Raw genomic sequence first — 26,860 nt, forward strand, 5'->3', positions numbered from 1 at the left:
CTACATTTATTTGACAGCTATATGATTTTACATTAAAAATATATGATCAGCCAACACGATAAGATATGTTGCTATATATGAAACTATATAATCTTATACCAGCCGTCTCCCTCAGCCTACTACACTATTTAAAAGCTGCATATGTACATGTTAATGTATCAGTATAGATAATCCAGCAATTTAATATTTTACACTTGAAAGAATTCATTCTGTATAATGAATACACTTTTTTTTTTGATAATGGTAGGTCAGTGCTAAAGCTTTGACTATTGCCTGTAAGAGTACTTTTAACATTGTGATATTACTACTGTATCTTACTTAAGAAACCACTGTAGATTATTCATGGGTCGCAGTTGGCACAGTTGGTAGAGCATGTGCCACATGTACAAGGCTGAGTCCTCATCACAACGGCCTGGATTTGATTCTAGCCTGCAGCCCTTTGCTGCATGTTATCCCCCCTCTCTCACTCCCTTATTTCCTGTCTGTCTCAACTGTCCAATCTGAAATAAAGGCAAAAAAGTCCCAAAAATATATTTTTTTAAAAAGTAGACTATTCATGACAGAAGCGTAAAATATTCCTCTGAGACAACAAATATTTATATTTGTGTCAACTCAATTGTGTCAACACTGATCTGTGAGGTGAAGCGGTGGAACAAGTAAACTGGAGGTTAAACAAAAGTCAAAGAGGAGGCCACATGGAAAAGTTTCTAGTCACAAATCAGACGCTGGTACACTCAATAATGAGAAAAAAGTGGGGTCGTGCATACAGATTTAAATGTCAGGTTTTTTTTTGCTTTTTCACCCTTGAGACGACCCTAACCTTCCTCCCTCAATCATGTTTTAAGAACTGTTAGAAAGCAATTATATTAAAAAGAGCGCAATATACAGATGGAGTTTATTATTTACAGTATGCATGGAAGTTGATACTAATTTGCATAAAGGGTCCACTCCAGCAAATATATGCCCAACTGCTGATTTCCCAAAGGTATTAATTTTTTCCCCTCTCGTGGACGATCACTCATGCATCATTTAACTGTTTCAGTTGGGTCAATACTAGAAGAGCATCCAAGGAGTCTGAATCAATGTCATTTTTCTTCCCTTATGTGTTGACCAGACACATACGCACACGTACGCACACACAAAGCAAACAGTGCATTAATATTCAAAACAGCCACTTGGTGAACGTGTGTCTGAAACAGCTTGTTCATTCTTTGATTATTCCTTCAGCCTCTCCCTTCAGTAACTGCACAAAGGTAGGAAATGCCTTCCTGATGCCAAGACCCACCCCCACCTCCCTACCCACCCCTCCAAAAAAACACTGCAACAAAGCTCAAAGCAATGTACATATATACATTGAGGTGTAAGGTGAAGATGTATATACAATAAAAACATTTAATGGGCTATATCAGGTGCAGATAAGCAGAGTTAAATGTGCAGTCATGTTTATGTTTTGACTTGTGTGGCTGTTGAGAACACAAGTGTTACAGTACGTCCAAAGGGGTCAGGAGTTACCAAGTGGAGTGTGGTGGCTACTGATATTAGCATGACGGTATAATGGGACAAAGTGCTAGCTGGCTTTCTGCCTCTGGCATCTAATGGTTACAGCATTGAAGTACACAGGGACTGCATGGAGAGAGAGAGAGCCCTTACAGAGACAATTGTGTGTGTGTGTGTGTGTGTGTGTGTGTGTGTGTGAGAGAGTGTGATTCGTTCTACAGGCCTCTGCTAGATTATCATCTGTTCAGTGAAATCTCATACAGAAGGGGAAGCCGGCATCAAAGGCAACCGTCAAAGCTTCATCAAGGAACCTGCTTCTGTTTCTGCCAGCCTATCTCTCTCTTTCTCTCCCTCACTTGCTCACGCACATATAGAAATACACACACACATATTCTCACCCACACAGCTGTAAACACACACACGTGCGTACTGTACATGCTCCTGCTCTCTTTCAAACTTTGCCTCTCTCTAAAAAAAACCACAAACTGTACACCCTCACACACACACAGAACCAAGCCCAGGGCAGTGGAACTTGGTGTGAACCCTGGACAGAGAGCTGTCACGACGACAGACCAGATAAACCAAATTAATGCAAATTTTCTGCATTGCAGATCGGAAAACAAGACACTTCTGCGTACACTAGGTGACTACATGCTGCTGTTAATTTAGGGTGGGAGAATGTAATTATTTGGCTACCATTGCTGCTGTTGATGTTATTAATCAGTTAGCCTATACACTCAGTTCGGAACAGTTCGGGTGGGGGTGGGTTGAGGGGTTCCAATGCTTGAATGCAATGCAATGTTAATGTTTATTTTTTGGAATTGTCTGATGAGCCCTCCATCCATTACCTATAACCTGCCGATGTAGTATCAGTTGCATACGGCCACACGTAAGAGAGGACAACAAACACCGGGCAGCTTCTGTGCCTTCTTGCTTTAGCTTAGCTACGACCTGCCGGAGGTTAACTCTCATAACTGTCATTCGTTATAAAAAGATGAATAAGCGTTTGTTTGCTTGTCAAACTTGTGGTGGTCGATTAACGTAATCATTTACGTCCGGCTGGCTGCCATCACTTTAATTATTAACGGTGGCTGCAAACAGGTTACAGGTTTATTGTTGATCATGTAACGTTACAGTTTCATTTAGTTAATGTTACACTGGTTTGAGAATCTGGGGGATGTGTTGACTTACATTAGTTTATAAGCTGTCATTAGTTGTAGACGCAATGTATATTAGGCTACATGGTTGTGCTCTGTGAAAAACAGGTTACAGGTTTAGTGTTGATCATGTAACATTATAGTTTCATTTAGTTAACGTTACACTGGGTTTGAGAGTCTGGGGAATGTGTTGACTTACAGTAGTTTATGAGCTGTCATTAATGCATTAATGCATTGCACATTATATGTGTGTGCTCTGTAAGTACAGTTACACAATCCTTAATAGCTATGCAGTTTTATAAGCAGCCTGGATTGAACGTAGCAGGTGATACAACATTCATTATAACCACGAGTGACATGAGACTTTACGTGTGAGCATCTCTGATCTCTATTTCAAAGTACATCTATGGATAATAAGTATAATAATCCCCGATAAACACTTGATTGATGTACTCAGGTCCAAAACAAAACACTGTACTCAAGTTCACCTGTACTAGGTGGTCCGAGTTTAGTGGTCTGCAGTCAGACTCCTAATGGAAGAAAACTCTGTGCTCATATCATGGTAAGATCGTTAGTCACATATATAAATAAAGATAAATGCAGATAAATGTGTGGGATTCAAGCCATATGATAATTCGTGCTGAACGTTGATTCCTCGATTAGTCGACTGTGAGTGAATTAATCATCAACAATTGATTAATCGTCCTTGCTGCTGCAGAGCGGAGCAGCATAAGCCCCGCCTGTGCGAGTCTGGAATGGTTCATAATAAAAACACCTGCACACACACACACAAAGATTATTTGTGTGGTATTTTTGATATTATTTTATTATTTATTATAATTTTTTTGATTACTCGAAAAAAGAATCGAAAAAAGAATCAAACGGTTAATGAAATGATAATTTGTGGCAGCACTAATGTTAATTTTTGTCACAAAAGAGCAGTGAAAAAGGAGCGCAGACTGTCTTTTCCTATGGCTTACATGTGGCTGTGCTCCGTTCATTAGTGGTGTTTCCATCAACGTGTTTTTATGCGCATTTTGAAGGATCACTTCAGAAAAGGCTGATGGAAACGGCAAAATTCGACAAAACATCCTCAGTTTCACAGAACAGTTTTGATGCTAGCTTGAGGTGGTTTTTGTTTTTTCTAAAAAGAGTACTGACGTAACTACGCTTTGCCTAGCCTGGTTTATTCACTCCAAACCAGTTGATGGAAACATACCTAAATCGCCTTTTCTTTTTTTTTTCTTTTTTGCGACTTTTCAAGTTTGCTTAAAATTCGCTTGACAATCAGATGGAAACATGGCTATTGTCTTTGACATTGGAGCAATTTGCGAATACACAGTTATTTGGCTGACAGCTGTTGAATTTCCTGTCAAATATTGTCTTCTAATAAACTTGGGACACATTTTAATCTCACCAGTTTCAGTTTATTCACTTCTAAATAACCTACTCTGTCTGCACTCTGATACGTCTAGATATATGGCTGGATTTGGTGTGCAGTGATGATAGATGAGCAGAAAATGTATAGCTGAAAGTTTTTTTTGCCCCATCTGGACTGTGATAAGAACCACCATCCGTGAGATGACGATACCAGAGTTGTGTTCATTTCAGCTCCGCGCCTCTGACTTTTATGTTTGAGATTCAGCCACCAAAAAAACTCTTCCTCTGCCAAAAGATTGTCTGCATCTGGTGCCGCCAGCTACTCAGTTTCGACACCAGTTTGATCATCTGTTCTGAATTTGAAATGCTCCTCACTCAAAATTTTCACCTTGAGGGCTTCTGCCAAGCCACCGGTCACGACGCATTTCCCTGCTCCGCCTCCCCTGGTGGGAGTGGGAGTGTGTACTATAGGCCTGCTGTATGTGTGTGTCTTTGTGCATATGCCTGGGGTGAATGTGAGTGTGTGTACTGTACTTGCGAGTTAATGTGTGCACCAAGCAGACATCGACTCCCTCTCAATGTCAATGACTCCTCCTTCTACTAGAGAAAGTCAGCGAGCCACTGATGGACTCACAGTAACTGTCCCTGTGAGGCATTACTGTGGCCGTGTGCATGCCTGAGACAAGGTGACACAGTAAACCGTCCCGTATTAATGACTTATGGTCCGACCCAACTGTCCTGACCTCACTTATGTTCGGTCATGCAGGTGACTGTGACAAAAACATGTCCAGTCCAGACTGAACACAAAGCAAGGATGGTCACTGCGCTGTCACTGTCACTGACTTATGCAATACCTCTCCTTTTGTGTCAAAACACACACAGTTCACAATGATTGCCCTACCTGCCTCCACCTGTGTTTAAAATGAGAACGCGATATTCTCTGTTACCCCGTTCTTTTCTTTAATGCATTTTTAATTAAATTGCCTCTGCCCCCATCAAACCTTCACACCCAACGGTGAATCTTTAAAAAACTTCACCGTTAATCAGCCTGCGTCAGAGGCCTTTGTTACCAGGAGCCAGAGGCCAACCTCAGCGTTTCCAGGCCCACTTACTGTATCTTATCCACACTGAAAAATTGCTGCGAGAAGGCTTTGTGACAAATAGTGAGCAGAATAGATCTTTTATTAGTTTCAAGAAGAATTTTTCAATCTGTAAATAAGCCTGAACAAAGGCAGAATCCTTTGGGAGCTCATTTGTTGTGTAAATTACAGAACTGCTCATCCATTCATTACAGAAATTTCACAATGGTTCAAAGGGGACCATACTGTTTTTATGAATTTTTCCTATCCTCCTGTTGTCTGACTAATTTCAAGTGTGAATAATTTCTTTCACTTGAGCTCACTCCCTCCAATACACACCAGTGCATGCATAAACACACTTTCTATGCATGTGCGCTTGCAGTACATACACTCGAACAATGTTGCACTGTCATACAAAATCATGAAAGCTCACAACTGCTGCCCCCTGGGCCAGTTTTCACACAGACGCACAATGCGAGAGCGGGGTTTTTCACAGTGGAGCAGGCTTTTGTGTGAATGAACAAAGGGAATCTCCTTCCTCCTCTGTTCCTCTCTCCCCTAAATCCTATCATGTGTCACCATTCGTCTCCTACACGCCTGTTTCCAAGTTACCGGCAGCGTCAGCTGCCAATCCCGCTTAATTGCTCCTGTGTAAAGTGAAGGCTGAGGCGCGCCAAAGAGAGCGAGCTGTCCTCGCCTTTTCCTGCTGCTCACCCGATGCTACCTCACCAAAGGAGAGACCCCACCTGAGAACCATAGTGTGTACCTCTGGGAAATTACACAGTTGTGATGACCTGGAGTGAAACTTCAGCAACCAAGCTGGAGACTTACTGTATGAAAAAGAATTATCTCTGAAATGTAACAGAGGGATTTTTAATTTTGAGAAACTGTTTAATTTAGAAAACTGCTCTGTGAGGACATTTAATTTGAGCCTTTATAGACACTAAGGGATGGAAAGCACATGCAAATGAAATGCTTTGAATAGGAAATGTCTTGTTAGAGATAACAAAGTAAAGTTAAGGAGATAAATCAATAAAAGAGGTGACGTTTGTTTTAACGATAAGCAGCTTTCCTCACTAACCTTGCTTGATCCGGGAGAAAAAGAAAGGATCTTCTCGCTCACTCCCGCTCGCAGAATTTAGCACCCTGTTGCTCCTTGTTTCCTCTTCCTTTGTTGCCTCTTCTTCACCAATAGATCCTCCTCATCCTCAGGACCGGGGCTGGAATCAACAGCTCATGAGGGAAGCCAGGCGGAAGAGAAAGAAAACACGCCAGAGAAGAAAAGAAACACACTCTTCTTGCCCCTAACTCCTTGGCAGTGTATCCCCATCCGTCAGAGCACAGCGACTGAGAGTGTGTGTGAGAGAGAGAGAGAGAGAGGGAGGGAGAGGGAGGGAGTAAGAGATGAAACGATACTGAGTAAGTGGGCGAGTGAGAGAGAAAGTGAGAGAGGGAGAGAGAGCTCGTGTGCACTGGAGGGTGATCCTCTCTACTGTATGAGCTGCTGTTTATCTCTCTGTCTGTCTCCTCTGCATGCATTCCTTCCCGACAGAAGCCACAAGGTCAGCTGCTTTTACAGTAACAAGTTCCTCTTGAGGGAAAAGACTTCCTGTTACTCTCCGCTCAACTTCCCTCGTGTGAAATCACCCTGCCTTTTATGCTTGTTAAAATCCTTTCTCCCTTTCTCTCTCTCTCTCAAACACAATCTTGCTCCCTCTTCCCGTCTCTTCATTTATCCTAGTGAGAGTTAATCTAATCTCTCTCCCAACACTTCCTGTCCCGAGGTTATTCCACTGACGAGAAATGTGCTGCAAGTTAATTTTCGGATACAAACTCTACAAACACACAAACAAACAAACAAACAAACAGAGGCGGTCATTCTCATATTCACAGCTTCAATTTGGCATGTACAATGCAGTAAATTGATAAACTGTATGAAGAGAAAACTGCATGGTTTGTACACACAGGGGGGGGGGGAATTAAAAGTGCATTCACGCATCATCTGGTACTGCTCTGTTTTGAGAGTATTCAATCACTGGAAGCAAAATTAAATGGAGACAAAAAAGAATACTAATAGTATCAACAAGTACCATCAATGCAATGGTAGAGACAAATCTAAGTAGGGCTTAACGATTTTGAAAAAATATCTATATGCAATTTTCAATATTTATATTTTATATTGCAATTGCAAAATCATTTGCGATATTGGAGAGAATGATTTTTTTACATAGTTTTTCCCATATTGAAAACCTTATTTAAATGATGTGGTGTGATTCTTGCAAGGACCTGTTGCAAACAAAACAGAACAACAAAAGATGTTTTTTGTAAGTCTCTAGAATATGATGTGCCCATATGTGCTCCATAAGTGTCTATGATATTGTGCCTCCTGCAATGTGAAAATTGCAGTAGGCCATATTGCAATTTTATGCTCATTTTCAGGTTCAAAATCTTATTTAGGGGTTGTACCAGAACAGGTTTACATGGTTTCATTTTCAAAAAACACCATATTTTTCTCATACTGCACATTGCTGCAGCTCCTCTTTTCACCCTATGTGTTGTACGCTCCGCTCTTGAGCTACAGAGTGATGCATCTTACTTGTACAAAATCTTTGTTGGGAGTTGCACATGCGTAGTTCCCAGGTAAGGACTACTAGCCAATCAGAAGCAGAGAAGGGCGGGTCGTAAGAAACAAGGTAGTGTGATCCAAATCAAAGCCGCTTCAGACTGCGACCGTAACCTAGCAGATGGTATAAGTTACTCACAAGTCCACAACATCATTGTTCCACATCTTATTTCAACTCAATTTTACATAAAAATTGGCCAAACAATTTGAACGTTTGCTCAGTAGCTTTCACATTTGCTGTAACATTAGCATTATAGCTATAACTTTAGCTGTGTTAGCCAAAGTTTACAACAACTCCGCACTTGACCAGTCACAAGTTACCATGGCATGTTTATTTTAAATATAATTCACAACTAATAAAGCATACTTACAGGTTGTGATTGTGAATTTCCAGGCCCAAACAGAGTCGGAGTTGCATCGTCTTTTAGGACTAAACGTTGAATTGTTGCCGGTGTTCTGACGATCTATGCTGCCTCTCCGAAAAATGCTACCATAGCGCAAATCGATACACTCGATTCTACTCGGCCCTGCTCCGTTTTCTATTGCAGATAGTACCCAGAGATAGTATGTAGCTTGTCATCATAGCGACGCCACACACAACTGCCGCGTCGTAATGTTCAATACGACACACACACACACCAGCGACACACACAGCTTTCTCTTTTTTAAGTTAAAACGTTTCAACATTCCTCAGAATGTAAAGACAGATAAGCATTATGAAAACCTTCCAACTGTGGTCTGTGTGACGGTGGGAGCAGAGGGCTGTGTGAGCGGGCGGCTGGCCGGCCTCACACGCTTGGCACAGGCATCCCCCGCTGCCACTTGCGGAGCTCCTCAAGTCCGAAAATATTCAAGCACATTTTTGTTCCGCCATCACTAAAACGGTCAATATTTGAAATCTACACAGCTGATTTATCATCTCAAAACTTCTCAGAAGTGGATTTAGTGATGAATTTCCATACGAAAACTGTAAAATATAAAACTTTCTGTTGCTGACATCTGTCTGGGACACGCAATGAGGCAGTGAATATTGTAAATTCTCTCTGACCTATCAGCAGTCTGTCGTGTTTTCACGTTACATTTTAGTATCCCTCAGCTCACTTGGAACCTCAACAGAGGTGAGGTGATATGAAAAAAAGTACTGGAAGCAGGTACAGGTACAACATTTCTACAATGGAAAACCAAACAAAGGCGAGTCGAGCCAAAAGGCCTCCGCTCAGACTAGCTTGGTTTGGAGGGCGTGCCTGACCCCGCTAGCCGCTTGGCAAGCTTTATGACACGTTTTCATTGTGATGTCACAAGTAAAGGAAGTGAAGCTGTTTTCAAGCGGTTCAGAGCAGTGCTTTCTGCGGGAGATGGGAACTCCCTTTGGGCTGGACTTTGGGCTTTTTCACTTTGCAAACCTGTTACATGCACAAAAAAGAGATAACTCAATAAAGGAGAGGGGAAAAGCCAAAAAGCATAATACCACCTCTTTAATTGTTCAGCCCTATTTAGAAGCCTAATCTACAGTGTATAGACCTGAAACAATTGAGTGTCAATTTGATGTTTTAATTTGTCATACATGTTGATTAACTAAATATCTGTGGGTTTAGACTGAAAACAAGCAATCTGAACACCTCACCTCGTGTTTAAAATGATTAATCACTTAAAGGAGAAAATAATTGTCAGATTAATCTATAATGAAAATAATTGTTAGTTGGAGCCCTATTTTAAAATCTGGAACAATTAGTTAATCGATTAGCCAATCGCCGGAACATTTTCCAGAAAACTGATTGATTCAAGTAAAAATTCTTTAACATCACTGGAAATGGAATAATTCTGGAAAAAGTTCTGACTGCTTATCTGACAAAACTCAATTTTACAGAAGTCACTTTGGACTTTGGAAAAAGTATTAATTAAGTATTAATTAAGAAAATAATCATTAGTGATAAGAATTGAGGGGCGGCACGGTGGTGCAGTGGTTAGCACTGTCGCCTCACAGCAAGAAGGTCGTTTGAGTTGGAATACCGCCAAATCCAGCTGTCATTGGGTCTCGTCTTACCAAATAACTGTCACCAAATAATAGAAAAGTATCAATGAAGACTCAGATCGTTAGGTATTGTTGATAATGATATCAATATCAATAAAAATGAATGATCCCCATCCCTAATCATCATGTGCAGTTCTATTACATTTGCCTATAAACATTTTGTTGACAGGACAGGTGCTGGTTAAGTGTGCCACCAAAGAGCACATTGGCTTGCTCAAAGGCACTATGGGAATTGTGGCCACCACTAATGTGTGCTCATCAACACATTCACAGCTTCAAATTATTATATAATTGTTGAAACCAAAATCAAATGTTGATGTCCCTAAACAATAAACTGGTGGGAACAGTTGGTTTTGAAACATTTACAGGCATAAAGACAAACCAGTATCATCACTGGTGATTTGGTCTTGCAAGTGTCAGCACAGCCTGTGTGTATGGGACATGGCTGTATTTGTGATCTACCTTTCTTCTCTGCTCTGATGAATCCTGATGTGAAATGGCAGCCAGAGAGGCTAACTGTCTACCCTGAGTATGGTGCATACTTGGTCAATAGGCACATAAAATAGTGGATCAATCAGGTCACACACATTGGTGAAGGTGATTCAGGGACCAACCTGACAGCTTCCGCAGTTATGTTGATGAAGTGTCAAAATGTCATGAATCACACAGACACACCACGGGAGGAGTGATAGAAATCCTCAGTCACACCACAGAGGAAGTGATAGAGAATCTCTCTGGAGCAGGGAAACGAAGGGTATGAACATATGGCTGTGTCATCTTGACGCTGCACGTTCTCCAGCTGACTGGGCAAGCAAGAGGTGCTCCCATGGAGCACTGTGGGTATTGTGCCGTCTCAGCTGACGGATAATGCTCCGGGACACATGGCCACATGCAGCAGGAGGAGGGAGCTGTGATAAGAGCCAGTTTCTCCAACAGGGAGGCCCGGGGCAGGTTGTGTGGGGATTGAGCTGTATGATGTTCATCCAGGAGGAGGTATGCACAGGAGCGATATAATGAATCCTCAGAGAGTGTGTTTGTGTGTCCGCATGTGGACCTCGTGAGTGTCTGGAGGAAATAACTGTGACTACTCATAGCCAGTCATTTCTGATCCCAGAACAATCATCAACATGCCATCTTCCGTGCTGTTCTCTATTTGTGACCAACATACAATGCAAATGCAAACACTTACCAAAAAAATCTGTTTTTTAAACACCTATTTTGTTTGCATCACAATGTGAACCAAAATCTATGAATGTGAAAATAAACATGAAACTATCACAAAACCAAAAAAGATCGCTTTATTTGTCGCAGGAAAGAGCTGTGATGAAATTCTTGCTAGGATTGCTGTTTTTCTACGGATCACTCACCCACAGTGCCAAATAGTTGCACATTTTCCTTATAACTCTTATGAAATATTGAGTTGCTTGAAATGTATTCAGGAAATTAGGTCATGATAAATGAATGCTAAGCAGGGAAGCTGCATGGATCGTTCGCTGGCGGCACTTAGTCACAAGATAATGCCTATGATGACTGTATATCAGACACCAAGTATACTGATGTCTTTGGTACTGCTAATAGATCAGTTAGTTTAGCACTGACGGTACAAAAGTGGGAGTTTCACCTCCAGGTGCGTGGCCTCTCTATGGACTGGAGAGTACGCTGAATTTGTTAGTGGCCGTGCTGAGGTGTAGGGTTGTGTTTATGACAGGCTTCTTGCTTGAATTGTCTTCCTCATTAATAATACAAATGGAGTGTCACCTCAATCATATCTGTACCTTCTTACAGATGAAATTAAAATGATCTACTCCAGTTCCCTTTTCTGTTTGTTCCTCCCTCCTGTGAAAGATTCAGATCATGGGAGTTATTCTGTTTAGCATGGCCTTTCTTCCTTTCAGCCAAGCTCTGGGAGATTTCTTTGAATTTTTTTTTAGGAGGCTCCATAAATGTAGAGGATCAGCTTACACAGCCCACCATTAAACCTGCAGGGTATTTGATACAGATGTGACTCTCAATCTACAAAAAAAAAGAGATTTCGGCTTAGCTTTGTATTATATGGTCCAAGTGCAAGGAAATTACTTTTTGAAAAGGCTTGTCTGTATATTTTTTTCCTTTTTCGTCTCTGAGATCCCTTTCCCATCTACAGCACAGGCCTCTGGAGCTGGGTGACCCTCTATTGGAGGGAATTTGTAGTGGTGGTGATAAATTTAGTTTCTTATGCAAAATATAGCCCAGCTATGAATTAGTTTCCAGCAGCCGATGCTGTGTAGCCCCCTGGCAATAAAGTGAGTGAATGCTGTTGTCAAGCTTTTCTCAGGGGTCCTTCTTATGCGCACTAGATAGAGTTCGGAGGAGGCATGGGGAATTGTGCAAATCCCTGCAAGTTAATGCATGCATTCTGGTCTTTGGATGGATGCTAATAGAAACTTGCCTCCTGCTGCTTTCTAATGACTTGACCAATCATGAAATGCCCCTTTTGGAAATGTAGGCTTTTGCAGGCAAATCAGATTTATTTCTCAACTCAGATCTTTGAGACAGACTGTCCTCATTGTTATTTGCAAGTGATCAGATCGGATTCGTCTGTCCAGACATCAACTACGTATGCTGGTGACGCGGCTTTCCAACACAGAAGCATGAGAAATGAAGATCCATCATCTCGCCCATCCAAACAATCGCACTGTCAAATCATGGTGTAGAACTCCTCTCTCACACCAGACAAACGCAGCCGTGATGCACTTCCATCACTCTGGATTTGATGTTGTCATGTGTCGCATTGCAAGTAATGCACATGACACTTTGAAATCCAATTTGAGTGTCGAGAGCATCCGGACTGAGACACATCTGTAGAAGTCCAATTAGAATTTGATCAAACCACCTCCACCACCTCCACCATGAATTTGGCCATCAATTCTCCACATGGGCTGTCATGGTTACAGTTGATTGTTGTTCTTCAAATAGAACCTTCAAAAGTGTAACTCCACAAGGGGGAGGCTAGTAAGGAGACCTCACATCCACCCCTTTTTGTGATCGTCACATGCTGGTGCTGACATTTAAAAACACAAACATAACATCAGCTCTCTGTTAGCCAATTCCCTGACGGGTGGCTGTCCGAATGCTTTCCCTTTTTCAGGGAAGTGTGTCCTCCAAATTGCAAGGTAGTGTTGCTTGCTGCAAAGCTGTAAACTTCATGTTGAAAGCAATAGGGTGTCACTTAACATCAGTAATTACAAGATTCAATCATAAACTGCTTAGCCAACTGAAAAATATTAGGATAATCAAATCCAGCGAACACATACGAACGAACGATACTTTTTATGGATTTTTTTCTCTTTGAATACTTGTTGTTCTCAGCTGAGCAGTCTGGAGGGAATTACAAAGTGGGATTATATGCATATTTACCCACAGAGAAATTAGTTTTCATTGTTGCAGAATCTAACTTTAAATGGCATTTTTTAACCAAATTATGTGTGGTGGATGGATTTTATGAGGTTCTGTTGGAGTCCGGTGTAAAACCTCCCAGTCAACCTTTCCTAGTTTGAGTTTTTTCAACTTAGCACTGCAGAAGAAGTGGAAAGGCTCTCTGACAGGTTTTGAGTCATACCTCCACTATGTTTTGTTCTCTGTGAATCAGTATGTCTAATCGATGTCATCTCCTGCTGCATGTGAAGTGACAAATCAGTCCTGGCATCACGCTGAAATAGCTTTGCTCTCTCAGAGTCAGTCTGTTCAACCTTCAAACTTTTGCAAATGTCATCATGTTGCCAAGGCTCAGGTCAGCTATGGGGTAACTTTTGCGATTCTACAATCATTTCACTATCATCATATCATTACCAACATGTACTGTTTTGTACTGTATAACACAAAACAATGGTTCTTCCATCTGAGTATTGTGTCTGTATGTTAACTTGAGAATTATTAACAATTGAAATATTGTTCACTGGGGGGGAAAGGGGTAATTTAATAGGACTGAAACAATTAGGTGATTAATTTTGTATAATCGATAAATCATTTAGTAATTTATCCAGTTTATTGAAAACATTTATCGAAACTGGTTTCAGCTTCTTAAATGTGAAGATTTGCTTCCTTTCTCTGTTTATATTTATATAAATTAGATGTCTTTGGATTATAAACTATTGGTCTGACAAAACAAGCAATTTAGAAATGTCCCCTTTGGTGGGTAGTGTCATTACACTACTAATGGGTATTTTTCAAAATTTTATGATATTAATTTATCAATTAATTGGAAAACAAATAATCAGCAGATTAATCCATAATAATACTGTTGGCCCTAATACGTATTTAAATGAAATGCTTCGCTTCAAATTATTATATTATTATCAAATTCAAATTATTATGGACTTTTTAAAATAATATTACTCTAAATACACTAATTATCAGACTTTTACAGACTAGACCTTCAAGTAAAAGTTTCAAGTACAAAATTATTTTCTCTATACTGAATTGTTGGGGAAAAGTTGCCTCTAAATGGTGTATAATGTGCCAGAGTTATAAGGGGTTACAGAGATTTGGAAAGCGTGCTGTTAATCCAAGTGCCAAATGAGGGGATTTAATTAAAAGAGGTATATATATCATTTCTAAAAGACAAAATACTATAAAACTTAAATAAACCAAATTACTGTGTCCTCAAAAATAACCACTTTTATAGGCAAATCCTCATACTTTATGAGACGATGGCTCCTAAATCATAATATTTTGTGGGCAGTCTGTGTCCATTTTCTAAAGAGGTGGATGAATCATTTTGGAACAAAGCTCTTCAAATTTTTCAAAGAGAAATGTCAGAAGACAGAACAGCTGCATAAAATATTTACCAGCTGTCAATAGCATATGTGCGTTTTTCATCCTGGCCTGTGTGTAAATAAGAAAGACTCACTGCAGGAGCAACTAAGGGTTAAGGCTCTTGCTCAGGGACACATTGGTGGATGGGTCACAGTGGGGGATTGAAACCAGGTCTCTCACACCAAAGGCATAGTCTTATCCATTACGTCATCACCACCCCTCTAGAGTCACCTATCATGTTACTTCACTCTGAAGCCTCAGTGGGGTGAGCAACAGTCAGTCAAAGTGATAGACTGAGAAAAATGAGACTGATTAAACTGGAGTTCCATCTAGATTTTGTATGAGTTTTTGGGGAAGAACTTTCAAAATGAATGTATGTGATAATTTGGTACGCTCCTAATGTGAAAACCCACTTTTGGCTAAAACAAAACTACAAAGCTTCTCTCATGGTTATTGTCAAGGTCACAGTTGTTGACGTCGTTAGTGCTATCATAAAGCACTGGAATTACTTTTGTGTTTGTGAATAAAGATGATGCATTATAAAAACAATCCACCCCTGAGATGAAGTTGTTTTTGGTGCAAAGTTTAATAGCGTTTCACCTCAAGAGCAACCGTGTCTTTCGCTGTGATTGATGCCTTCAATGTCAATTTGGTCCAGGATAATTAGTGAGAGAACAATGCAGGGATTCTCGACACTGAGATCAATTCCTTTCTCACCCACCGGCTGCAAAGGATTTATTTTTGGTCTTCTTTTCCTTTCAGCATCAATAATAAAATCAAACAGTGCTTCAGAACAGAAGGTTGTAAAGATGGTTGTAGAATGACTGAGCAGCAGGGATGTAAATTAACCTCTGACAGGTTTTAACTTAGCCATTGACAAAGCCATGCAATAACAAAAAATGAGAGTCCGAAATCAGACAAGGAGATGGGAGCACAATTGAACATAAAACAAATTCTTATAAATAAATCAAGAAAGAAAAAAAACTTAAATTCATTCACGTGCTATCTTATACACAGAGCAGTATTTCAAGAACTTTCTGCTACACCTTTGCTCAGGCTTCTGTACCATGCCAACCCTACTGATAGCTCCAGTAATGTGGTGCTACAAATTAAAACCAGATAAGCAGCAATACAACTGAAATACAACTCATTCTGGCATTAACGCAAAAATGTTTAACAGCACCATTAAGTTGCAAATCTTTGTGGCAAGAAGCTTTTGTTATGTCTGCCCGAGTCAAATCTAACACACCTGGAGGTCTGGCTCCTTGCGTCTCAGACGGTGATTCACAGCTCCCTGCCTTGTTGACCCAGGTGTGCTCTCTGAGAGGAAAAATAGATCAAACATTTGAAAAAATTACCTCCTTTATTAGATTTTGACCATTCTGGAGCAGGCAAAATGCTGTACTGCTAAATTCAATTGAGTGGCAGCAATGAGGACCTCATAATGCTCACTTATGTCTGGTTATTTCGTAAAAAAACATTTTTCTCTTGTTATGTACAGTAATATTTACTTACTTAGTTAGTAATTAAAGTTGTTTACCTTGATAGTTAGCAGTTTGTTGAGTAAAAACATATTATGCCCCTTTCAGAGATGTACCCCTTTACCTTAATCCCATTTCTGATGTCTGAATAAACAGCCTGGTCCCTTTTAAATATTAGGTCAGACCCAGTAACATTTCCGTTTCACTTTCAGTGTATACACGTCTTGTACCACCTTCTAAGATCACTGTGAATGACAGAACATCCTGTCATTCACAGTGGTCTTGTCTTGATCAGTGTCAGAAGAATTCGCTCTCTATGTCAAATGATGAATCTGATCTCTAAATCTATCTGTAGTTTCACTGTTGCAGAGGCAAACATCCCTCGTGCTCACAGTGGTCATCAAGGCTCCAATGGCAAAATAACTTTTAAAATCTGTCAGAGTTGCAGCCTGTCAGAGAACAGAAAACGCTCATTCTTTAACTGTCCTGTCTGAATGAAGCTGTAAGGAACAATAACTGCTTGGAGCATTCTTTACAAAATTTGTAAAGAAAAAACTATAATCTATACATAAGTCATGTCTACAAAATCCTAAACTGAATGGTAATTAATGAACCCATGATGTATATAGCATTTATTCATAAACAAAATACCTATTCCAATCCTCTCAAACCTTTTATTTAAACAAAACCGTCTATAGCCAAAGAACACACCAAATACATTTTTTCCCCAAACATGGGGTTTGTAATTTTAGGTAGTTCTGGGAAGAAGTGGTGATATGTCCATCTTTATATACAGTATGTATATGTGTTCACCATCTTAGTTTAGCATGTTAGTATGCTACTTTTAGCTAATTAGCACAAAACAGAAAGTACTGCTTAAGTTGATGGGAATGTTATTCATTTGCTAGTATTTAGTCATAAACCAAAGTGTTGGACAAAGTTAAAGGGCCCATGTGTAGTTATTTTGTACCACTATCTTTCCAAACATGTGCTTGAGCACGTGCTCAAACTAATGAGAGAGCCAAAACAGACACGGACACTGGCGATAATGCACTTAAAAAAAAAAACAACTATTTTTTGGAATTATCCTGAGGATAGCCTTTTGTATTCATCCTTCCATGTATCATTACAGTTTACCATTGTTTATTACAGCATAGCTTAATAAACTGTTAAATCATTTCTTGCAGGCTAAAATCAACACTTTGACATAATACTGGTACACAGGATAGTAAAATGGGTCGTTTTAGCTGGTGAAGGCAAGCGATACAACTATAGTATTTTGGACGGATAACTAAACTAACTTTAGGCCTATCTAACTTGAGCCAACTAAAATACAAAATAACAATATATTTTACATGATTTACAATAATGTTAGCTTACCTGTCGAACAGGATGAAAGTCAACTCAGGGTTGGTTTTAAATACACAAAACAAAACAGAGGGCTCTCTATATACGCCTTTCCAATGTTGACCTGTGTTTCTGCCCAGCATCGATCTTAATTCTCAATTGGCCTGACGAGCTTCAGCACATGAAACTTAAAAAAAAAGTGGAATGGAGTTTGCGTTGGAGTCTGTGCTGTGCTGGGAGCCGGTCATTTCTTGGTGCTAGTGGACTCCATTTTGTTAGCTGCGCTGTCACGGTTGAGTTCAGAATCAGTAGGCAAGAGGTTCGGGAGAGAGCATGAAGTCACAGTTTAAGTAAGCAAATGGATTTTCTGTCTGTACAAAAGTTCCTCGTAATTCATCCAATAGTTCTTTCAGTCTGGATCAAAGTGGTGTACAGACCAACAGACCAACATACCTTTCCATGGAGGCATTCCGCTAACATGGCCAAAAATGCTATTACTGCTAAAAATGCTTATAGACTGCAAATCACACTAAACTTATTGAAATAAACCTGAAAACCATGAAAACATCAGTTACCAAAGGGTTGAATAAATTATACACCATCATCTGCAGTCCTGTTTCTGGGAAAAGTGAAGGTGTTATATTCTCAGAGCCCCATTTTTATTCTTCCTTTGATTTTCCATAAATGTAACAGCCATCTGTGTCAATGGAGAGGAGCAGTTGAGATGTTGAGATGTTACTCAGTTCACTGATACCAACATTAATGTCCATTGAGGCTTTAAAGGAAGTCCTACACAAGGTTTTCTTCTGGAAGGACACACAAAGACTGTCAGCACTGCAAAGGACTATTAATATAATGTTTACATTTGAGGCTTTTAGAGACATACTTATCTACAAGAACTTAAAATGAGTCAGTATGTAATAACTCAGGGACACTGCCACGCGATGCACAGTTGCTGTGGGGACCAAATCTCTCAAACTTCCTCTGTAACTACAACACTGCCAACACATGCAGTCTTTCCTGGACAGATTTATAGAAAACAGTAACTTGTAAAACACAACATTGTCACCAACCTCCGTATACTGTAAACTCTCACCGTCTTGACTGTGGTCTAAACCCGTCCCTGATGGTCCAGTCCTAGCCTCGCAATCGTAACATGACGATAACATTGACTTCATTTTGTGTTTATCTGCTCTAACATATGTTGCAAACATTATCATGTCCTGCTAACAAGCCTAGTACCAGTAGAATTCAGGACTGAAACATTCAACCTGTGAGTCAAAATGCAGAATGCATCACTAACCACTGTGTTGTCTGTTTTTCTATAGCCAAAACCATCCTAGGTTTATGTTAGCACAAATAAGAAATTTTAAGCATTAGCATGGGGGGTGGTGATGGCGCAATGGCTAAGACGCCTGCCTTTGGTGTGAGAGATCCAGGTTCAATCCCCCACCATTGTGTCCCTGAGCAAGACACTTAACCCCTAGTTGCTCCAGAGGCGTGCGACCTCTGACATGTATAGCAATTGTAAGTCGCTTTGGATAAAAGCGTCAGCTAAATGAATAAATGTAATGTAATGTAAATGTAGCATCACCTTACGCTAGCTAGCTACACTTAAATCTGCTAGGAACAGTCACAGCCGACTGAACTGTCGGGTAGAATTGAGAAGGCTGCTTATGCTTACTTCTGTTTGAAATCACAAATAATTATTGTTATATTATAACATTTATTTATTTATTTATTATAATATTATTAAATTACTTAATTTCAATTTCAATTGCAATTTTATAAGTGACGTACTAGGATGGAGGGCTGATCACAATAAGTCATTAATAATTAGTTACTAAATAGATTCTAAAATAAACACGAAAACCTAACCTATAGTGCAACACAAGTAAGCTACACTTAGAAGCACAGAGAAGCAAATAGTAGACATCTGTAGCAACGTTCTTGACTCTGAAATGGCTGTTGATTACAGAAGAAATAATGATCAGCAATTGTCAGTCAGGCCATTTGATGTAATTTCAGGAGGTCAGACAGCTATTGAGTTGCATTAAAGAGCCTCATTGTGTCTATTTGCATCTGCATGCGTGCTGTATGTGTGTCTCTAGGTGCATAAAATCAGGTGACAGCGTGATGTAAGCGAGGCTCTTTGGAGCACACTCCTCATGACTGATGAGCTGACCTCTGACCTCAGAGGTCAGCTCATCAGTGCTGCTGTGTGGCAGCATTGCAAGAGCCCTGTGAGGCTATTCATGCACTGAAGCCCAAGTTAGAAAATGCTAAGACATGCCGATACACTAATGGAAAATTTGGTTAAGAATATTTCACTATAAACCTGATCCAACAAATTTGAAATACATTCTGGTTGTGCAAAGATGGTTCTGCTCCATTTATAAAGGGAAAAAGCGGATAAGCATAACTTAAGAAAGTTGTTGCTAGGGCTACTCTCTGAACATATACTCCTTGATCTCCTTTAATTAGTAGTATCAGAAAAAAGCTGTACACTTTAAGTAGCTAAATAGAGAAATCTTAAAGCAGCTTTGATAACAGCTGATAAAATGCTGCAGATCAAACATCAGTAAGTGTGCCAGGTTGCTTTCATTACACTACAGTGATGCTTAATCCTCCACCATAAAGGAAGCACTTCGAGCTGCAGGGAATGGAGGTGAATGCAGCTCAATAGCCTGAAGTGCGTATGGTCAAACAGCAAACTGTTTAGATTCGAATAATTCAGAACTATTGATTCACTAGACCTTCTCTGCCCTATTGACATGTTTTACACGTGCACACTATACATCTGCCTTGTGTTATCAGAGCGTGTTTGTGTTTCATCTCTGCTGGTTTGTATGAACAGGGTGTGTGTATAGATGAGTGATGACCTAGTGTGTGTGATGCATGCCCTCTGTGTGACAATGTCAGGTGTGCTCCAGTCTGACTGTCAATCATACACAGCCTGATTAGAGTCACATACCATTCATGAAGTGACTCATGGAAGGTCATGGAATGCTGATTGGATAAGACCTTGAATAAATGAAATATAAGCTCATGCCAAACTGACATGTCAAATCACCGCTTTTGATTAATTGAAACCCGCCAAAAGACATCTACAGGTACACATTACTCCTTTTAGCATAATTAATATAATGTCACAATGTACATCTTAACAGTTGTACAACAGCTATAAAAAAAAAACCTTGCTGTAATCCTCAAACATAGTTTCAGTAAACAATTTAACCACTGTTCTAATTCAGTGCACAAGGTATATTAAATTGCAGGTTGCCATAGCAACAGTGCTTTTACATCATGATACATTATCAGTAGATTCTCACAGATGAAACTGGCACACTAACTCTGGTTTAAACTGAGCTTCTCTTTTACCTGTGGTAAGAGTGGCCTTAGTACAGGGGAAACAAAGGAAGTGGCCTGCACCCCGCAACACAACACTAATCCAGCCATTCCGGCCATGATGTGTGTGTCAGGTAACGTTAATGACTTGCTGACGGACACTCAGCTTACTTTCTGGTTTGCCAACACATGCTGTTGTTGTGATGTTAGCTATAGTAGCAGGAGAGTTGTGAGTATCGCTGTTTGCATCTCATCCTCACAGCAACAACTGTAGCCACAGTTTGGGTTTTGCTAACCCACTTCTTAGCTAACGTTAGTTACATTATACTTACATCGCTGTGTCATTGTTAAAGTTCTGAAAAATTACAGTCAAACTACAGTAAAACTACATATATATCTGCATAATGTACTTTAAAGAATCAAAAGTAAACATACTCCTTTTCAGAGATTGCGTTGGACTTCCATCATTTTGACAGCCGTAAACATTCCGTCATTATCAATTATTTCCCATCATTTTAATAAAAATTATTTAATGATAATGAAATATGTAGCCTATTTAACAGCATTTAATTTTCAAAAACAATTCAATCACACTAGCATTTAATATACAGAATTTACAGATTATGCATTTATAAGGGCATGGAGATAAAAAGATGAACAGAGACACTTTTCTTGTCACCACATGAAACAGATGTAAGATTTATACCTCCTTGGAAAAAAAGTGGACTTTGAATTCATTCTTTTTTGTCTATTTGTTGCCAGCTTTAAATTATTTTAAAATAGTTTTATAGGTTATATATGTGTTTATATAGACTGGGTGGCTTACTTTTGTTATTTCTGGACATCACATTAAATGAGCATACTGTCTGTTGACTAGAGTTCAATCTTACTAATGTCCTCAACAAATATACTAAACCTCTACCAGTCCAGGGTTTCTGACTCCCAGAGAACAGACTCAAAAAAAATTTCTTATTTGGGCGGTCAATATGCTATCACAAAAAAAACAAGCATTAACTACCATAGGATAGAGGGAAAAACTTACTGAGTGCTTGCACTGACTACATTTGTCCTGCCAGCTCATTCCTGGATTACTTTAAAATGGTGTCCTTGGTAGTCGGCCTAAAATCATGCAGTAAAAAGAACCAGGCTCCCCTCATATTTAAACCTTTTGTTATTACCTCCAGTGTTTGATTTGGCTACACATGACAAAGCTGTCAAAGCATCCAAGAATCAATCAACTCTAAGATCATTTGTGAAACCAACAATATAATTTTAATAGCTCAGGAAAGAAAAAGGGAACACAAAGTACAGGAAAAAGCAATTAAACGGTGTTAAAACAGCATGACAATAATTCAACATAACAAAAAAATTTACTGGAAAAAAAAATAGAACTACAATAAATAAATACTTAGAACAGATCTTATTTGGAAAGTTTTTTATTTAAAGCTTGCAGTGCAAATACAGACTTTCCTCTTGTATGCTAGTCACATACTGCTAATCTAAGTGTTTATTGCTTTTCAGCGAATAGCCATAAATTAAGGCCAAGAATCCTGTATCTCTGAGACCCCCAGCGAGGAAGGTAGATGGACGAGAGATTTATTCGTAGTATAGATCTCATAGTCACCAGAAATCATTTATTGAGAAACCCTATGATATAAGCCCTGTGTAAAGACTCAGTAAATATCAATCATATTTTTCCTCCCTCTTGTGCTGTGACAATATTTGAATGATTTACATTTATGTGAACACAGTAGAATGCAAGAGTCCTCAGCCTCGTTACTCTACACAGTGATAAACAAAAATCTGATTTGCAAAAATGTTATCCTGTTCATAAAATGAATGTTTTGTGAACACTGTGAAATGATGAAACCTCACCAACCACAAGGCTTCCACTAAGAGTCCTCAAGTGATGCAAGAATTATGTTTTTATGTCACAGCTTGCCAAAATCTTGCACATGAACGCGTTTGACATTTTAGTAATGTCATTGTTATCATATCAATCTTGAAATATTGATTTCTCATCTGTTTAGCTCAACATACTTCCTTTTTCCATTTTGGATTGGGAGTGCTGTGCACTGTGTTTTTATTTTCTCTGCGATCTGAAGAATACCGCAAATCTATTCATGGCAATGTATTCACACTCAAACTATGCTGAGTGAACAGTGACACTGTTATTTGGGATCGCCTTGAGGAAAGGCGAGATTAGCTTTGATCGTATAGACACATGCACGAACAGACATAGTGTGTCTTGTCTTTCATCTGTGCTCACTGTTTGATTCCATCTGTCAATTCTTCAGACTTAATGCACCTCAGGGTCTGTGTTTTGTCTTTCTGTGTGTGTGTGTGTGTGTGTGTGTGTGTGTGTGTGTGTGTGTGTGTGTGTGTGTGTGTGTGTGTGTGTGTGTGTGTGTGTGCGCGCGTTTCCCTTGAGACCGGTGGGAGGATGAAGAGAGAGACAGAATTTCTTACCCTCTCTAAGACCTCGGAAAAAGCAGACAAGGTGATTTCAATTTGATTTGTCATGAATCACAAAACATTACCTCAACTTGACACAAAACAGACACTACCCGCAGACTGTGACTTCGAAGCCTACTGCACGCTGACAATGGCTCATTGCTTTTCAGGTTCTTCTCTTTTGGTTCAACCATTTATTACCAAGACGTCATAGTTCCAATTTATTCAATTTGACAGCATAGTGATCAAATAAAACATCAACAATGATGAAAATGTATTGTCTTTATACTGTACATGCTTTGATATTAAAAGGGTAAAGATCTGGATCAGGGCCAAAATAAACTTGATTGGGATACCCCTAGTTACTAGTAGATCTGAAATGATTAATAGCAACAATTTTAATTGATTGATTAATTCGTTCAGTCGTTTTTTAAGCAAAACTGCCAAAAATTTATAGTTCCAGCTTCTCATATGTTAAAGAGGTCACATTATGCTCATTTTCAGGTTCATAATTTTATTTAAGGGGTTGTACCACAAAAGGTTTACATGGTTTAATTTTCAAAAAACATCATGTTTTTCTCATACTACACATTCCTGCAGCACCTCTTTTCACCCTGCGTGTTGAACACTCTGTTTTAGCCACCGAGTGAAGCATCTCACTTCTATTTGATCTATGTTGTCTGTACAGGAAAGGACTACTAGCCAATCAGAAGAGGTCAAAAACAAGGTTTTGTGATTCAAAACAAAGCCCCTTCAGCTGGTAACCCTGGCTTCAGTTCAGCTGTGCATGTTGAAGGCCAAGTCTAATTCCAAAACACAGGCAGAACAATCAGCTTCGAAACCTAGACTGGAGCAAGGCGTTTCAGAGTGGTAAGTTATTAATTTGTAATTTATTACAAATTAATAACTTACCATTCTTATCTTTATCTTTCATAAGTAATGTTTTAACTGTGTACTCTCTCTCCATCACAGTAACAACTTTATGTTGTTATGCAAGACACTTAACCCCTAGTTGCTCCAGAGGTGTGCGACCTTTGACATGTATAGCAATTGTAAGTTGCTTTGGATAAAAGCGTCAGCTAAATGAATAAATGTAAATGTAATGTTCATTGACTGCCTGGAGGGTATCTAATGTTCGGTAGGGAGGGTGGAGGTAAGGGGAGGCACGTTTTGTCACTCTGTGTGCTGCAGCTCAGTGTGTTTCTCCACCATTGTTTCTGAGGGCGTGACTCCCTTTGGGGTGGACTTTTTACTTTGCAAACCCATTAAATGCAGAAAAATTAAATATAACACAATAAAAGGAAAGGGAAAAGCCCCAAAGCATAATATATTGTCTTTAATATTTGGTGGTTTTCTCTATATTCTAGGATAACAAACTGAATATCTTTGGGTTTTAGACTGTTGGTTAGTAAAGTACCTGTCTGTCGATTTCAATTGTTTTTTTATATGTAGGGTTTTGGTGTAATTTGATTGTTGGATGCAATGTTAATGTTGTAACTTTATTGTTTACTGTATGTAGCTCAAGTGAAGGCTGGAAATATTGTTGACTATATGTATTTTATTTTAATATGTAGGTGATGCCTCTGAGATGGGAATAACTATTTTTACTACTTTCTACTTTCTTCTAAGTATACTATTAATCATTTAAAACTATTAAAGGATTTGGCAACAGCCCAGTTCTCTGATATATAGGTTAGTAAACACACCCGACATGCATGCACAGATGCACCTGAATGGTGGGAGACGAAAAGAAGTGCAATTTGATTGCTCACTGAAAGGCCGATGGCAGATGAGTGTTGACAGCATGCAGGTAACCAGGAAGCTGCCTTCAGCTTCACAGAATACAAGCAGCCAGGCGGAAATGAACAAATAGAAAGTTATATATAATAGAAATTTAAAAGCATTTTACTTACTGAAAAAACACCCTTTTTTTGTTGCAGTAAATTGTTCAGTCTCCCATTAGGCTTGTTGAGGTGGGCGATATCACTCCTGCCATATGGTACTTGAGCCTACACCAGAGTACGTTTTCCTACAGCTCCCTGTTATCATTTAGTCATTTTGAGAGCAATGAAGTGCATTCAGTGAACCTCACTAAAACCATTCTGCACAATTTGGGATTAATGAGCGAAGGAATAATGGCGTAATGATTATCGACAGAAGTAAACTGCACAGCGGATGGACCAAGTGTAACAGTTGCTGTCACATGAATTGTGAGGAAATGTGATTTCAGATGGATAAAACTGCACTACTGTGTTTAGAGTTTGTTTGAGTGTTTATTCACTCCGGATTGGCAAGAGTTTTTCAATGTGCAAAAACCCCTCCCCCTGCCTGCCTGTTCTAATGCCTGTTTTGCAGATGCTGGGAGTCGGCTGGTAGGTGGAGCTGGGAGGGTCGCCTGCTTGTATCTGTCCATCATGTTTGGGTTTGTAAAAGGACTGTCAGTCCCTCTCTCTCTGCAGGCCTACTGCATTAATACCAGCCTTCTTCCTTTGTTTTGGTTTGCTGCACCAGCCAACATGTGTTTCGCTCATCCACACCCTTCTGACATGACTGATGTTTCTCCTACACACAGACCCCAACAGTTCATTTGTTAGTTAAATAAACAATTTTTACAGGTATTCTCTGTGTGAGGCTTCCCTTTTTGTTGCCAGCCTTGAGGCAGGTGGGAACAAATGTATGAAAGAAATTAAAGGGTCTCTATTTTATTCTTATTAGACTTCCAGTGTCTAAACTAAGAATTTTAAGTATGTTGTAAATTTGTGGGGTGTATTTTCTTTCCATTTATTTTATGAGCTCGAGGCCACAGGATACTCCACTTTGGGAATCAGGAACCTTATCATAACAGAGGGGTCTACGTGTCTCCATGACCTTAGAAGTTTTGTTACTGGGGTCAGTAGCTACTGGTTGTGTCTCCCATATCAAATTGGACCCAGAGGCCAGACGGATAGTGATGCAAAGTCTCTAATGAAGTGGCCGAAAGAGGACAGATGTGGGACAGCAGGGTGTGTATTTACATGTACGTTTCTGTGCTCTGAAACACATCACAGCGTGGATATGAAGTCACTGCTGACAGATTGTTAAGCTAGCATGCTAATACTACCTAAACATATGGATGAGACATTTAAAGACAAATAGAAACAGATGAAAGAGTTGCGCCAGAAAGGGTCCAAAAAGATTTGTGTGTGTCAGTGTGTCAATTTTACATCACTGTTGAGCCAAAAAATACCCATGACTCCTGGGCGGTCATTTGTACAGATTGTACCCTTTCACACTGAAGACAAAAGCCAGATGTTAGCAGGGTTTTCTGTCCAGTGTAAGAGAGACTACACTGAAGCATTTAGCAGCTAAAGCGTCTTTCCCCACTGGTTAGGGAAGAACAAAACTGAGCTTAAAGAAGAGTGAATATAAATCCGTGTATGGTTCGTTTTTTGATTACTTCGTTTCAAAACTAAATCAGAAAAAACTAAAAAGCAAGTTGATTTTTTTTTTCTGTTTCAAAACCAAAACGGAAAAACAGATAAACAGAAAACAAAACAAAAAAAAACAGACATTGTTTTTTGTTTTTCTGTTTTAAAACCAAAACGGAAAAATATTGATTTGGATGTGCCTGAATAGTGTAGCTTTGTGTGTTACACTTGATACACCTGCAGTAGATACACTTAGCGATG

The 26,860-nt window shown here is 39.5% G+C and overlaps 1 protein-coding gene across 2 annotated transcripts in view; it reads right to left on the reverse strand.

The window, feature by feature from the left end:
• Positions 1–6,614, reverse strand: part of shisal1b (shisa like 1b) — a 39,910-nt gene extending 33,296 nt beyond the window's left edge. The window contains exon 1 of one of the 2 annotated variants that reach the window (XM_038705376.1): positions 6,195–6,609. The gene's annotated coding sequence lies outside the window, so the exon portion shown is untranslated. Of the gene's footprint in view, positions 1–6,194 lie in introns of both variants that reach the window. The other variant, XM_038705375.1, reaches the window with a different exon arrangement.
• Between the last annotated feature and the right edge of the window lie 20,246 nt (positions 6,615–26,860).

The sequence above is a fragment of the Micropterus salmoides genome, unplaced genomic scaffold (assembly GCF_014851395.1).
Source record: "Micropterus salmoides isolate LMB-PRFRI ecotype aquatic unplaced genomic scaffold, ASM1485139v1 Ms_hic_scaffold_8, whole genome shotgun sequence".
Lineage (NCBI taxonomy): Eukaryota > Metazoa > Chordata > Actinopteri > Centrarchiformes > Centrarchidae > Micropterus > Micropterus salmoides.